We start from the raw sequence: 14,010 nt of genomic DNA, 5'->3' as shown, positions 1-14,010 counted from the left end.
TGTTTTGTAATTTGAACATATAAAAACAGCAAGGTAGCAAGTGCCAAGCAACTAGCAAAACATTATATTAACGCTTGGAAACAAGGCCTAGGGTTCATTGTTTTGCTAGTGCAATCTCTTAACAGTTCTAACATAATTGAATCATATAACCATCCCTCAACGTGTAACAAAGAATCACTCCAAAGTTCCTATATAGCGGAGTATATAAGATAAAAAAATGTAGGTAGTAAAACAACCTCAAAGTTGTCCTTTCCAATCAATCTATTGAGTCATCCCTGTAAGTATCACAAAGATACGCATCAATCAACTCTAATGTCACCTAGATACTCTAATGTCACTACAACTATCCATGAGTTCACTATTCAACATGCATCAAACAATTTTAGATTCATCATATGCAATCAAACACAATGTACTACAAAGAGTACCCCAAGATTTCTATCGAAGACAGTAGGACGAAAACATGCATCAACCTATGTGCATAGATCACCCCAATGTCACGGCAATCCGCAAGTGAATGACCATTACATATATCAAGTGACTCAATAGAATACCGCATTGTCACTACGGGTATCCACATTCATGACATACATCAAGTGTTCTTAAATCCAATCCAACATAACAAAATCTCAAATGGTTAGACTCAATTCATGACATCAAGATAGAAAGGGAATAATACCAAATAATACAACTATATTAACAAAGCCCGTGATATATCAAGATCTTAGAAAATGATGGCCTTCGGTGGATCAAGAATCTAAACAACTCTAAAATGTTTTGGATAGATAAGAAAAAATTTCTAGTGATTGAAAACTATTTGAGAAGATGACACGAAGTGGAACTCATGAATCTTCGAGAGAACACATAAGATTTAAGTGGTACTCTCCTTAGGTTTTTGCAAAGTTGAGAACGATGACAAGGAACAACAACATGAATTACTAAGACACTCTAGAACAATAATAAATAAAAAGGTTGAGCCAACAATGAAAAATAATTCGAAAGCAATATTGAAGATGGAATTCATTCTTACGTCACACTTCAAAAAGAATTTGAATATATCTCCATAAAAGATTAGAAAGGCTAGGTAGGATCCTGGAGAAGAACATGTGGGTTATGGGCCCACTCACAGAAAACACCATTGAAATGATTGGTTAGAAGGAGATATTTTCACCGATACAAACTAAAAACTTGATGAGTACGAACCTTGAAACAACTTAAGAAGATTTGAACAGAAACATGAATCTTCTCACATATCTTTGCCACTCCACATAGAACTGAGAGAGATGACTAAACAAGGGAGGCCTGTACAAGAATTTACACATGGTAAAGCATTAGTGAATGAAAAGGATATGATGACCACCAAGAGGTCGAATCGAATCCACCAGGAAATAAAGCAATAATGAAGAACAATGAATTCATAGCACTTGAGAAACTTCACAATGAATCACCGAATATAATATGGAAGGAAACATAGCAAAAGCATGAGTGAAAATAAATGCACTTGGATGATAATTAATCATTAAACAAAGACAACTTAGGACGGATGAAAAGAACTCCGGAAATAAATATAATGATTGATCTTGCAAATATTGGGAAGGATTGAGTTAACTTGAATAGAAGCACACCGATTGGAAAATAATTGGAATGAAAGTTTCACTAGTCAAAAGGAATAGCACTGCATAGAAATATGAGATCACTGCTTAAGAAAGGTCTGGAATCATCATTTGACATCAAAGCAACTCGAATTACCATCCCCCAACAAAACAAAGGAGGAGGCTTACGAATTAAGCCAGAAACAAATACATAACCAATTATGCATTTGTTGGAAGGATAATCCTAGGTAACTACTTGAATTCCTACCTCAAAACTCCTAAAATCTTTCTGGTCATGTAGTCTAGTCCAACGGATACACGGAGCAATTACTGTAATAAATCATTGAAATCCTAGTAATAGCACAACACCTCTGATCTAACACATCTGTAAACGCGTAAACAGAGAAACATCACAAACTCATCGACCTCACAACCTTGTAATTGATACATCTATTTTGCATCATGATTTCTTATTGATATTTATATTCTTTCTGGACATTATTCCATTTTACGATACAACTGTAATGCCTTCTATCTCTCATTTTGCGATATCCACACAAAGAGGGAAATTACATGAAATTGGAATTCTAGACCCGAAAGCCACGAAAAAAGCTGGAATTTTTCTCGACTCCAAATGACCTGAAACTTCATGAGAATTTTTTAGGAATATATAAGAATTATTAGAAAAAAAGGAATATTGGAGGGTAGGCACCTGTTAGGACCAAGCCAAGAGGGCATGCCCACCCGCCTGAGCGTGGCCTAATGGCTTGGGACGTCCACAGACAGGCTCTGGTGCCGATCCTCTGCTATATGATGGGGTTTGACCTAAAAAATCAATAGGATACTTCCATAACGAACCACCATCGTCTTGAGGTGGAAACCTGGGCAGGAGCCCTTTTGCTCTTCGGTGGAGCGATTCTGCGAGGGAAACTTCTCTCCGAGAGGGGGAAATCGAATACATCATCATCACCAATGCTTCCTCCTTCACGGGAAGGACTATCTTCATCAATATATTCACCAGGACCATCTCATCTGAAATCCTAGTTCATGTCCTATATGCAATCTTTGTCTCCAAGCCTCAGATTGGCACCTGTGATTTGCTAGTAATGTTGATTACATCTTTTTCTTGATGCTTGTTGGTTTACTTGGTGAAGATAATATGTTCAGATCCTTTATCGTATTCATTATACCTCTGATCTTGAACATGGTGATAATTTTGGAGTGGTTTACTTTGTTCTCATAGACATGGGAGAAGTCTTGTCATAAGTAATCCTGTGAAGTTCATACTCGTTTGATATTTCAATGATATGTATGTTGTTTCTTCCTTTAGTGATGTCATGTGAATGTCGACTACATGACACTTCACGATAATTGGGCCCAAGGGAAGGTATTGTGTACTACTAAGTAGATGATGTGTTACTAGACTGATAGAAAGTTAAACCCTAGTTTATGCGTTATTCCGTAAGGGGATGATTTGGATCCATATGCTTCATGTTGTGGTTAGAGTTATCTTAAATTCTTCTTTCGTAGTTGCACATACTTGCGAGAGGGGGTAATCATAAGTAGGTAGCTTCCTCAAGTAAAAAAATAACCTCAACACTGGTCCAACCATATCAAATTATCAAAGTAACGAACGTGAATCAACTCAACATGATGAATGTGACTTGATGGAAATTCCCATGTGTCCTCGGGAGCGCGTTACTTTCTATAAGAGAACTTTCAGGCTTTTCCTTTGTTATAAGAAGGAATGGGCCACCTTGCTGCACAATTTCTACTTTAGTTACTTGTTACTTGTCACAGATTATCTTGCTACAAAACTATCTATCAATGTTACCAACAAAACTTGCCGAGAATAGCTTGCTCAAATCTACTTATCATTTCCTCCTGCTCCTTGCTGGGTTCGACACGCTTACTTATCAAAAGGACTACGATTGGCCCCCTATACTTGTCGGTCATGAAGACTCTTTTTTGGCATCCCTTGCGAGGAGGGAAGTGCCTTTGGTAAGGGAAACATTTTCGGTGTCCGTTGAAATTTAATGTTTCTTGTTACTATGGAAGATAATCCTTTTGAGGGGCCTGTTTGCGGTATCTTCATCCCTACCAGAAGTGGGAAAAGCCTCTCCTCAACCTACTGAACCTACTGAGAATATTGACTATGAAATTGCTTCGGGTATGTTAGAGAAACTACTAGCTTATCATTATGTAGGAGATGGAACATCACATTCGGATTTGCACTTGATATATATAGATGAGATTTGTGGATTATTTAAGCCTGTAGGTATATTCGAAGATGGTGTTAAGAAGAATGTATTCCCTTTATATTTGGAGGCAAAAACATTGATTTGGTACAGTCTATTGGATGATGCTAGAATAAGGGATTGGAATCGATTGGAGCTGGAATTTCATCGGAAGATTTATCCTATGCATCTAGTTCACGAGGATTGGAATTATATATATATATATATATATATATATATATATAATTTCTAACCACGGGAAGGAGAAAGTGTCACTCAAGCTTGTGGGAGGCAAAAATATATGATGTACAGATGTCCCAATCACGATATTGCCAGAAAATAATACTTCAAAACTATTATGTCCGGCTTTCATATGATGATCAATTAGAGTATTCTTCTATTGGTTCCTTCATTAATAAAACTACCGAATTCCAATGGGATCTTCTAGAAAGAATTAAATGCAACTCTCAAGATTGGGAACTCGACAAATTTAAAGAGCTAGGTATAAAGCTCGAGTTTGATTGTGTTAAATCCTTTATGGAAACTCATACTTTTCATAAGCTTAGTAATAAATGTGGCTCAACTATGAGACAGTAGCTTCTTTCTGTGAATAATTTTCTACTAATGTTTATCTCCCTAAGGAGCAGTGGTTAAAATTTCATCCACCTATTGATGATTTTTTAGTGAAACCTATTAAACTTAAGGATGAAGCATTTTTTTACCATTGAGAAACCACCTTTTCATTTTAGCATTAAGGAACATGCTAGGGCTTCAACTCTAGTTAATCAAAGCAATGTTAGGACACTCAACCCTTCTAAACAAATAAATGTATAACCAAATATTGCCATGGTTAAATATCTCTTGGTTGACAACATTGATGGACAGGTTATCTATTTCTACAATGAGGCTGCTAGAATTGCAAAACCTGCTAGAAACGAACAAGATGTGTTAGACAAGAATAAACATGTTGTTTGCATGCCTATTGTTTCTGTTAGAATTTAAGATCATTGAGAGCATGGTTTAGGTGATCTGGATGCTAGTGCGAGTGTTATACCTTTCACTTTATATCAACAAATTATGAAAGATATAGCACCCTCTTAGATTGAGGACATTGATATCACTATTAAATTTGCAAATAGAGATACTATTTCACCACTTGGGATTGTTAGAGATGTTGAAGTTTTTGTGGGAAAATTAAGTACTGATTTTGCTGGAAGTTTCTCATAAAAATAATTATCCCGATGTATATACCACTGTACCATAAAAATAATGTTCTTGCCATAATATTCATGATGCTCTTTTGCTTGTTTCATCAACTATCCTTATGTGAGCATCATCAAAATTATCATGTCTAGCTAAAAGGCTTTGAAGAAAAGTGCTTGTTGGGAGACAACCCAACAATTATCCTTTCTATTTTTGTGTGTTCACATGATTAATCAATTGTAGTAATCATGTTTTGTGTCTTTTATTTCAATAATGTGTCAAGTAAAGCCTTTAGCATGATTTGGACAATAAGTAGAACTGATACAGTGCAAAAAACAGAAACATTGATGTCCACTACAGAATTTCGGTGATTTTACTAGAACGTCTTTTTGATGTGATTTTTTTACACAACATTAGTGTAGTGGTTTTGTTATGGTAGATGCCCTAGGGTGAGGACTTAGATGTGAGGTCATCACAATGAGGTGGTTAGCTTGTCGCGATTGACCGGAGTCGAGGGACATGGTTTTACCCAGGTTCGGCCCCTCATGATCGAGGTAAAATCCTATGTCCTACTTCGTATGTATTGCTTGGGGATCATTTACAAGGGAGCATATTCGCTTGACCTAGCTATTGATCAATTGCATCTTAAGTCTGTTGGCCTCAGGGACTCGCCTTTATATACAGGTCGAGGCCCTAGGCTTACAAGGATCTGAGTCGTAACGTGAATCATGACCAGAAAGGTTTCTAACCCGCCTTACCTCCTCAGCAAGGAAACTCTGGGTGACCTTTTACCTCTTGGGCCTTGATTCGCCGTATTTAGACATTGGGCCGCCGAGCGGCTTATGGATAGGTCGTCTTGCCAGCCCTGTTTTGTTCATGTCTTTGACTATCCGGTGTACCGTCTGTAACTCGTTGTCTGGTGACCCAACCCAATATGGCGGGTTATATCGTGGGGTCATATCCCTCCTAGATTGATTTTAATTTATTCAGGTCAATCTCCACCTTCTTATTCCGACGACTCATCTTTGGATTTCATTTTCCACTTCCCCGGGTCACAAAAATGCCGGCTCTTGACGCTCCTAGACTGATGTTTTTATTCCGGCGACTCATCTTGTAGATTGACCCCACGATATAACTGTTGGGGATCGTAGTAATTTCAAAAAAATTCCTACTGCATACAAGGATCTATCTATGGAGAAACCAGCAACGAGCAAAGGGGTAGAGCATCTTCATACCTTTGAAGATCGCTAAGCGGAAGCGTTGCTAGAACGCGGTTCATGGAGTCGTACTCACATGGGTTTAGATCGTGGTAGATTCTGATCTATGCACCAAAGGATGGTGCCTCCGCGTTCAACACACGTACATACCGGTGATGTCTCCTCCTTCTAGATCGAGCAAGGAAAGAGGAGAAGATGAGGGAGAGCTCAGGCATCACGACGGCATGGTGACGGTGGAGCTATGTGGTTCTCCGGTAGGGCTTCGCCAAGCGCTTCGGAGGAGGAAGAAGAGAGAGGTAGTGCTCCGTCGTGGGAGAGATATGAATTATTGTGTCTCAAAAATCCCAAAACCTCAAGTATATATAGGGGAAGGAGAGGGAGGGCTTCCTTCACTCCTCCTCGAAGTAGGAGGAGTTCGGCCGAGCTAGGGAGGAGTCCACCTCCCACAAGGGAGGTGGATCCCTTCCTTTTGAAACTCCTTTTGCCTTATCTCCGTATACCTAGCCGAATGGGCCTTTAGGGAAGGCCTTGGCCAGCCCAATAAGGGCTGGTCCACCTACTCTAACATCCCATGAACTCCTCTGGTCGTCACACCCCTCCCGGGGGTCCTTCGGCACCCTCCTGGCACTCCCGGTACACTACAGATCATTCTGGAGCTCCTCATGATGTCCGGGATCTCATCCAGGACTCTGAACAACCATAGGTAACCACATACGATTTCCTTTAGAACTCTAGTGTCATCGAACCTTAAGCGTGTAGACCCTACGGGTTTGGGAGACATGCACACATGACCGAGACATCTCTCCGGACAATAACCAAGAGCGGGATCTAGATATCCATGTTGGTTCCCACATGTTCCACGATGATCTCATTAGATGAACCACGATGTCAAGGATTCAATCAATTCCGTATACAATTCCTTTTGTCTACTGGTATGATACTTGCCCGAGATTCGAGCACTGGTATCCCCATACCTTGTTCAATCTCGTTACCAGCAAGTATCTTTACTCGTTCCATAACACATCATCCCATGGCTAACTCCTTAGTCACACGGAGCTCAATATGATGATGAATTAACGAGTGGGCCCAGAGATACCTCTCCGTCACAAGGAGTGACAAATCCCAGTCTCGATTCATGCAACCCAACAGACACTTTCAGAGATACCCATAGTGCACCTTTATAAGCACTCAATTACGCTGTCATGTTTGGTACACCCAAAGCACTCCTACGATATCCGGGAGTTGCACAATCTCATGGTCTAAGGAAAGATACTTTACATTAGAAAAGCTTTAGCAGACGAACAACACGATCTAGTGCTATGCTTAGGATTGGGTCTTGTCCATCACATCATTCCCCAATGATGTGATCCCATTATGAATGACATCCAATGTCCATGATCAGGAAACCATGACCATCTATTGATCAATGAGTTAGCCAACTAGAGGCTCACTAGGGACACATTATTCACACATGTATTACGGTTTCCGGTTACTACAACTATAGCATGAACAATAGACAATTATCATGAACTAGGAAATATAATAAACCACTTTATTACTACCTCTAGGGCATACTTCCAATGGTCTCCCACTTCACTAGAGTAAATAATCTAGTTACATTGTGATGAATCGAACACCCATAGAGTAATAGTGATGATCATGTTTTGCCCATGGAAGAGATTTAGTCAACGGGTCTCTGACATTAAGATCGTATGTACTTTAAAAATATCTATATCTCCATCCTGGATGTATCCACAATGGAGTTGAAGCGGCGCTAGAAGTGATTGATCTTCTTGTGAAACCTAGGCTCCTTTGCAATGGAAATAGCTCTAGTGTTGTCACAGAACAGAGTCATCGGGCCGGACGCACTTGGAATCACTCCTAGGTCGGTGATGACCTCCTTCATCCAGACTCCTTCATGTGTTGCTTCCGAAGCAGCAATGTACTCTGCTTCACATGTAGATGCTGCCACGACGCTTTGCTTGCAACTTCACCATCTAACCGCCCCATTATTCAAAATGCACACATATCTGTGACTTCGAGTCATCCAAATCTGTGTCGAAGCTAGCATCAACGTAACCCTTTACGACGAGCTCTTCGGCACCTCCATAAACGGGAAACATATCTTTAGTCATTTTCAGGCACTTAAGGATGTTCTTGACCACTGTCCAGTGATCCACTCCTGGATCACACTGGTACCTCCCTACCAAACTTATGGCAAGGTTCACATCAGGTCTGGTACACAGCATGGCATACATGATAGAGCCTATGGCTGAAGAATAGGGGACTATACTCATCTTTTCTCTATCTTCCGCCATGGTCACTCATTGAGTCGCACTCAACCTCGCACCTTGTAATACAAGCAAGAACCCCTTCTTAGCCTTCTCCATATTGAACTTCTTCATTATCTTGTGAAGGTATGTGCTTTGTGAAAGACCTATGAGGCGTCTCGATCTATCTCTATAGATCTTGATGCCTAATATGTAAGCAGCTTCTCCAAGGTCCTTCATTGAAAAACTCTTATTCAAATAGGCCTTTATGCTTTCCAATAGTTTTATCTCATTTCCCATCAATAATACGTCATCCACATATAATATTACATATACTACAGAGCTCCCACTCACTTTCTTGTAAATACAGGCTTCTCCGTAAGTCTGTATAAACCCAAACGCTTTGATCACCTCATCAAAGCGAATGTTCCAACTCCGAAATGCTTGCACCAGCCCATAGATGGAGCGCTAGAGCTTGCATACCTTGTTAGCATTGCTAGGATCGATGAATCCTTCCGGCTGTATCATATACAATTCTTCTTTAAGAAAGCCGTTCACGAATGCTATTTTGACGTGCTTTTGCCAGATTTCATAATCACAAAATACGGCAATTGCTAACATAATTCGGACCGACTTCAACATCGCTACGGGTGAGAAGGTCTCATCGTAGTCAATCCCTTGAACTTGTCAATAACCCTTAGCAACAAGTCGAGCCTTATAGATGGTCACATTACCATCCGCGTCAGTCTTCTTCTTGAAAATCCATTTATTTTCTATGGCTCGCCGATCATCGGGCAAGCCCACCAAAGTTCATACTTTATTCTAATACATGGATCCTATCTTGGATTTCATGGCCTGAAGCCATTTGTTGGAATTCGGGCCCGCCATCGCTTCTTCATAGTTCGAAGGTTCATTGTTGTCTAATAACATGATTTCCATGACAGGGTTGTCGTACCACTCTGGTGCGGAACGTACCCTTATCGACCTTCGAGGTTCAATAGCAACTTGATCCGAAGTGTCATGGTCATCATCATTCACTTCATCTCTAGCCGGTGCACGCGCCTCAGAAACATTTTCTTGTGTTGCGCTACTCTCCGGTTCGAGAGGAGGTACAATTATCTCATCAAGTTCTATTTTCCTCCCACTTACTTCTTTCGAGAGAAACTATTTCTCTAGAAAGGATTCGTTCCTAGCAACAAAGATCTTGCCTTAGGATCTAAGATAGAAGGTGTATCCAATAGTTTCTTAGGGTATCCTATGAAGACGCATTTTTCCGCTTTGGGTTCGAGCTTCTCTGGTTGAACTTTCTTCACATAAGCATCGCAGCCCCAAACTTTCAGAAACGACAGCTTAGGTTTCTTGCAAAATCATAATGCATACGGTGTCGTCTCAACGGAGTTAGACGGCGCCCTATTTAAAGTGAATGCGGCAGTTTCCAATGCATAGCCCTAAAATGATAGCAGTAAATCAGTTAGAGACATCATAGATCGTACCATATCCAATAGAGTGCAACTACAACATTCAGACACACCGTTACGCTGCGGTGTGTAAGGCGGCGTGAGTTGTGAAATAATTCCACATTTCCTTAGGTGCGTGCCGAACTCATGACTCAAATATTCTCCTCCACGATTGGATCATGAGAAGTTTATTTTCTTGTCACGTTGATTCTCCACCTCACTCTGAAATTCCTTGAACATTTCAAAGGTTTCAGACTTGTGCTTCATTAAGTAGACATACCCATATCTACTCAAATCATTAGTGAGGGTGAGAACATAACGATAGCCTCCGCGAGCATTAGTGGTCCGCATACATCAGTATGTATTATTTCCAATAAGTTGGTTGCTCGCTACATTATTCCGGAGAACGGTGTCTTGGTCATCTTACCCTTGAGGCATGGCTCGCATGTGTCAAATGATTCAAAATCCAGAGACTCCAAAAGTCGATCTGCATGGAGTTTCTTCATGCGCTTTAGGCCAATATGACCAAGGCGAGAGTGCCACAAATATGTGGAACTATCATTATCAACCTTGCATCTTTTAGCACTCACAATATGAATATGTGTATCATCACGATCGAGATTCATTAGGAATAAACCATTTACCAGCGGGACATGACCATAAAACATACCACTCATATAAATAGAACAACCATTATTCTCAGATTTAATTAGTAGCCATCTTGCATCAAGTGAGATCCCGATACAATGTTCATGCTTAAAGCTGGTACTAAATAACAAGTATTAAGGTTTATAACAAATCCCAAAGGTAGATGTAGAGGAAGTGTGCCGACGGCGATCACATCGACCTTGGAACCATTCTCGACGCGCATCGTCACCTCGTCCTTAACCATCCTACGCTTGTTCTGTAGTTCCTGCTTAGAGTTGCAAATGTGAGCAACAACACCGGTATAAAATACCCAGGAGATACTACGAGCGCTGGTAAGGTACACATAAATAACAAGTATATCACATATACCTTTGACGTTGGTGGCCTTCTTGTCCGCTAAGTACTTGGGGAAATTCCGCTTCCAGTGATCGGTTCCCTTGCAGTAATAGCACTCAGTCTCAGGCTTAGGTCCTTTCTTTGGCTTCTTCCGGCAACGAGCTTACTGGGCCCGACAACTGCTTTACCGTCTTTCTTGAAGCTTTTCTTACCCTTGCCCTTCTTGAAACTGGTGGTCTTATTGACCATCAACACTTGATGCTCTTTCTTGATTTCTACCTCCGCAGGTTTCAGCATTGTATACAACTCGGGAATAGTCTTTTCCATCCCTTGCATGTTGTAATTCATCACAAAGCCTTTATAGCTAGGTGGAAGCGACTGGAGGATTCTGTCAATGACCGCATCATCCGGAAGTTCAACTCCCAGCTGAGTTAAGCGGTTGTGCAACCAACATATTCTGAGTATGTGCTCACTGACAGAACTGTTCTCCTCCATCTTACAGCTAAAGAAATTGTCAGAGAATTCATATCTCTCGACCCGGGCATGATCTTGAAAAACAAGTTTCAGCTCCTGGAACATCTCATATGCTCCGTGTTCCTCAAAACACCTTTGGAGCCCCGGTTCTAAAATGTAAAGCATGCTGCACTGAACAAGAGAGTAGTCATCACTCCGTGACTGCCAGGCGTTCCTAGCTTCTTGGTCTGCCGCGGGAACGAGAGGATCACCTAGCGGTGCATCAAGGACATATGCCTTCTTGGAAGCCATGAGAATGAGCTTTAAGTTATGAGCCCAGTCCTCGTAGTTGCTCCCATCGTCTTTCAGCTTGGTTTTCTCTAGGAACGCGTTGAAGTTGAATGGGACATTTGCATTAGCCATTGGATCTACAATATTTGTAAAGACACTTTTAGACTAAGTTTATGATAATTAAGTTCATCTAATCAAATTACTAATGAACTCCCACTTAGATTGACAACCCTCTAGTAATCCAAGTGACACATGATCCACGTCGACTAGCCCGTGTCATCATCACGTGAGAAGGCCTAGTCATCAATGGTGAGCATATCTATGCTGATGGTATCAACCATACGACTCATGTTCGACATTTCGGTCTCCCGTATTCGAGGCCATGTATGTACATGCTAGGCTCGTCGAGTCAACCTAAGTGTTCTGCGTGTGTAAACTGGCTTACACCCGTTTTATGCGAATGTTAGAATCTATCACACCCGCTCAACACGTGGTGCTTCGAAACAACGAACCTTCGCAATGGTGCACACTTAGGTGAATACATATCTCAAAATTTTAATGAGGGATCATCTTATCTTTGCTACCATCGTTCTAAGCAATAAGATGTAAAACATGATAAACATCACATGCAAACATATAGTGACATGATATGGCCAATATCAGTTTGCTCCTTTCATCACCATCTTCAGGGCACCATGATCATCATCATCACCGGCATGACACCATGATCTCCATCATTTTGTCTCCGTGGAGTCGTCATGCCAATTATTACTTCTACTACTATAGGCAACCGTTAGCGATAAAGTAAAGTAATCAACATGGCGTTGCATCTCATGCAATAAATTACGACAACTCCTATGGCTCCTGCCGGTTGTCATCTTGATCGACATGCAAGTTGTGAATCCTATTACAAGAACATGATCAATCTCATACATCACATATGTAACATCACATCCTTTTGGCCATATCACATCACATAGCATACCCTCGAAAAACAAGTTAGGCGTCCTCTAATTGTTGTTGCCAGTTTTACGTGGCTGGTTAGTGTTTCTAGCAAGAACGTTTCTCACGTACGTGGCAGCCACAACGTTGATATTCCAATGCTATTTACCCTTCATAAGGACCCTCATCATCGAATCTGATCCGACTAAAGTGGGAGAGACAGACACCCGCTAGCCACCTTATGCAACTAGTGCATGTCGGCCGGTGGAACCAGTCTCACGTAAGAGTACATGTAGAGTTGGTCCGGGCCGCTTCATCCCAAGATGCCGCCGAATCAAGATAAGACTAGTAATGGCAACAAATTGACAAAATCAATGCCCACAACTTTTGTGTTCTACGCGTGCATAGAATCTACGCATAGAACCTTGGCTCGGATGCCACTGTTTGGGATTGTACTAATTACCAAAAAATTCCTACGCCATACAAGGATCTATCTATGGAGAAACCAGCAACGAGCAAAGGGGTAGAGAATCTTCATACCTTTGAAGATTGCTAAGCGGAATGTTGCTAGAACGCGGTAGATGGAGTCGTACTAGCAGCAATTCAGATCGCGGTAGATTCCGATCTATCTACCAAATAATGGTGCCTCCGTGTTCATTACACGTACAGCCCGGTGATGTCTCCTCCTTCTTGATCCAGCTAGGAGAGAGGATAATTTGAGGGAGAGCTTCGGCAGCACGACGACATGGTGACGGTGGAGCTATGTGGTTCTCCGGCAGCGCTTCGCCAAGCGCTGTGGAGGAGGAAAAAGAGAGAGGTAGGGCTGCACCGTGGGAGTGAGATGAACAATTGTCTCTCAAAAATCCAAAAACATCAAGTATATATAGGGGGAAGGAGAGGGAGGGCTTCCTTGGCCCCTCCTCCAAGAAGGAGGAGTTCGGCCGAGCTAGGGAGGAGTCCACCTCCCACAAGGGAGGTGGATCCCTTCCTTTTAAAACTCCTTTTGCCTTATCTCTTTACACCTAGCCGCATGGGCCTTTAGGAAAGGCCTTGGCAGTTCCAATAAGAGATGGTACACCTCCTCTAACATCCCATGAACTCCTTTGGTCGTGACACCCCACCCGGGGGTCCTCCGGCACCCTCCCGGCACTCCCGATACACTACCGATGAGCCCGAAACTTTTTCGGTGACCAAAACAGGACTTCCTATATATAAATCTTTACCTCCGGACCATTCATGAGCTCCTCGTGACGTCCAAGATCTCATCCGGGACTCAAAACAACCTTCGGTAACCACATACTATTCCCTGTACAAATCTAGCGTCATCGAACCTTAAGTGTGTAGACCCTACGGGTTCAGGAGAC

Source organism: Hordeum vulgare, chromosome 5H, assembly GCF_904849725.1.
Source record: "Hordeum vulgare subsp. vulgare chromosome 5H, MorexV3_pseudomolecules_assembly, whole genome shotgun sequence".
NCBI classification, from domain to species: Eukaryota; Viridiplantae; Streptophyta; class Magnoliopsida; order Poales; family Poaceae; genus Hordeum; species Hordeum vulgare.
Note: the sequence above shows the minus strand (reverse complement) of the source record.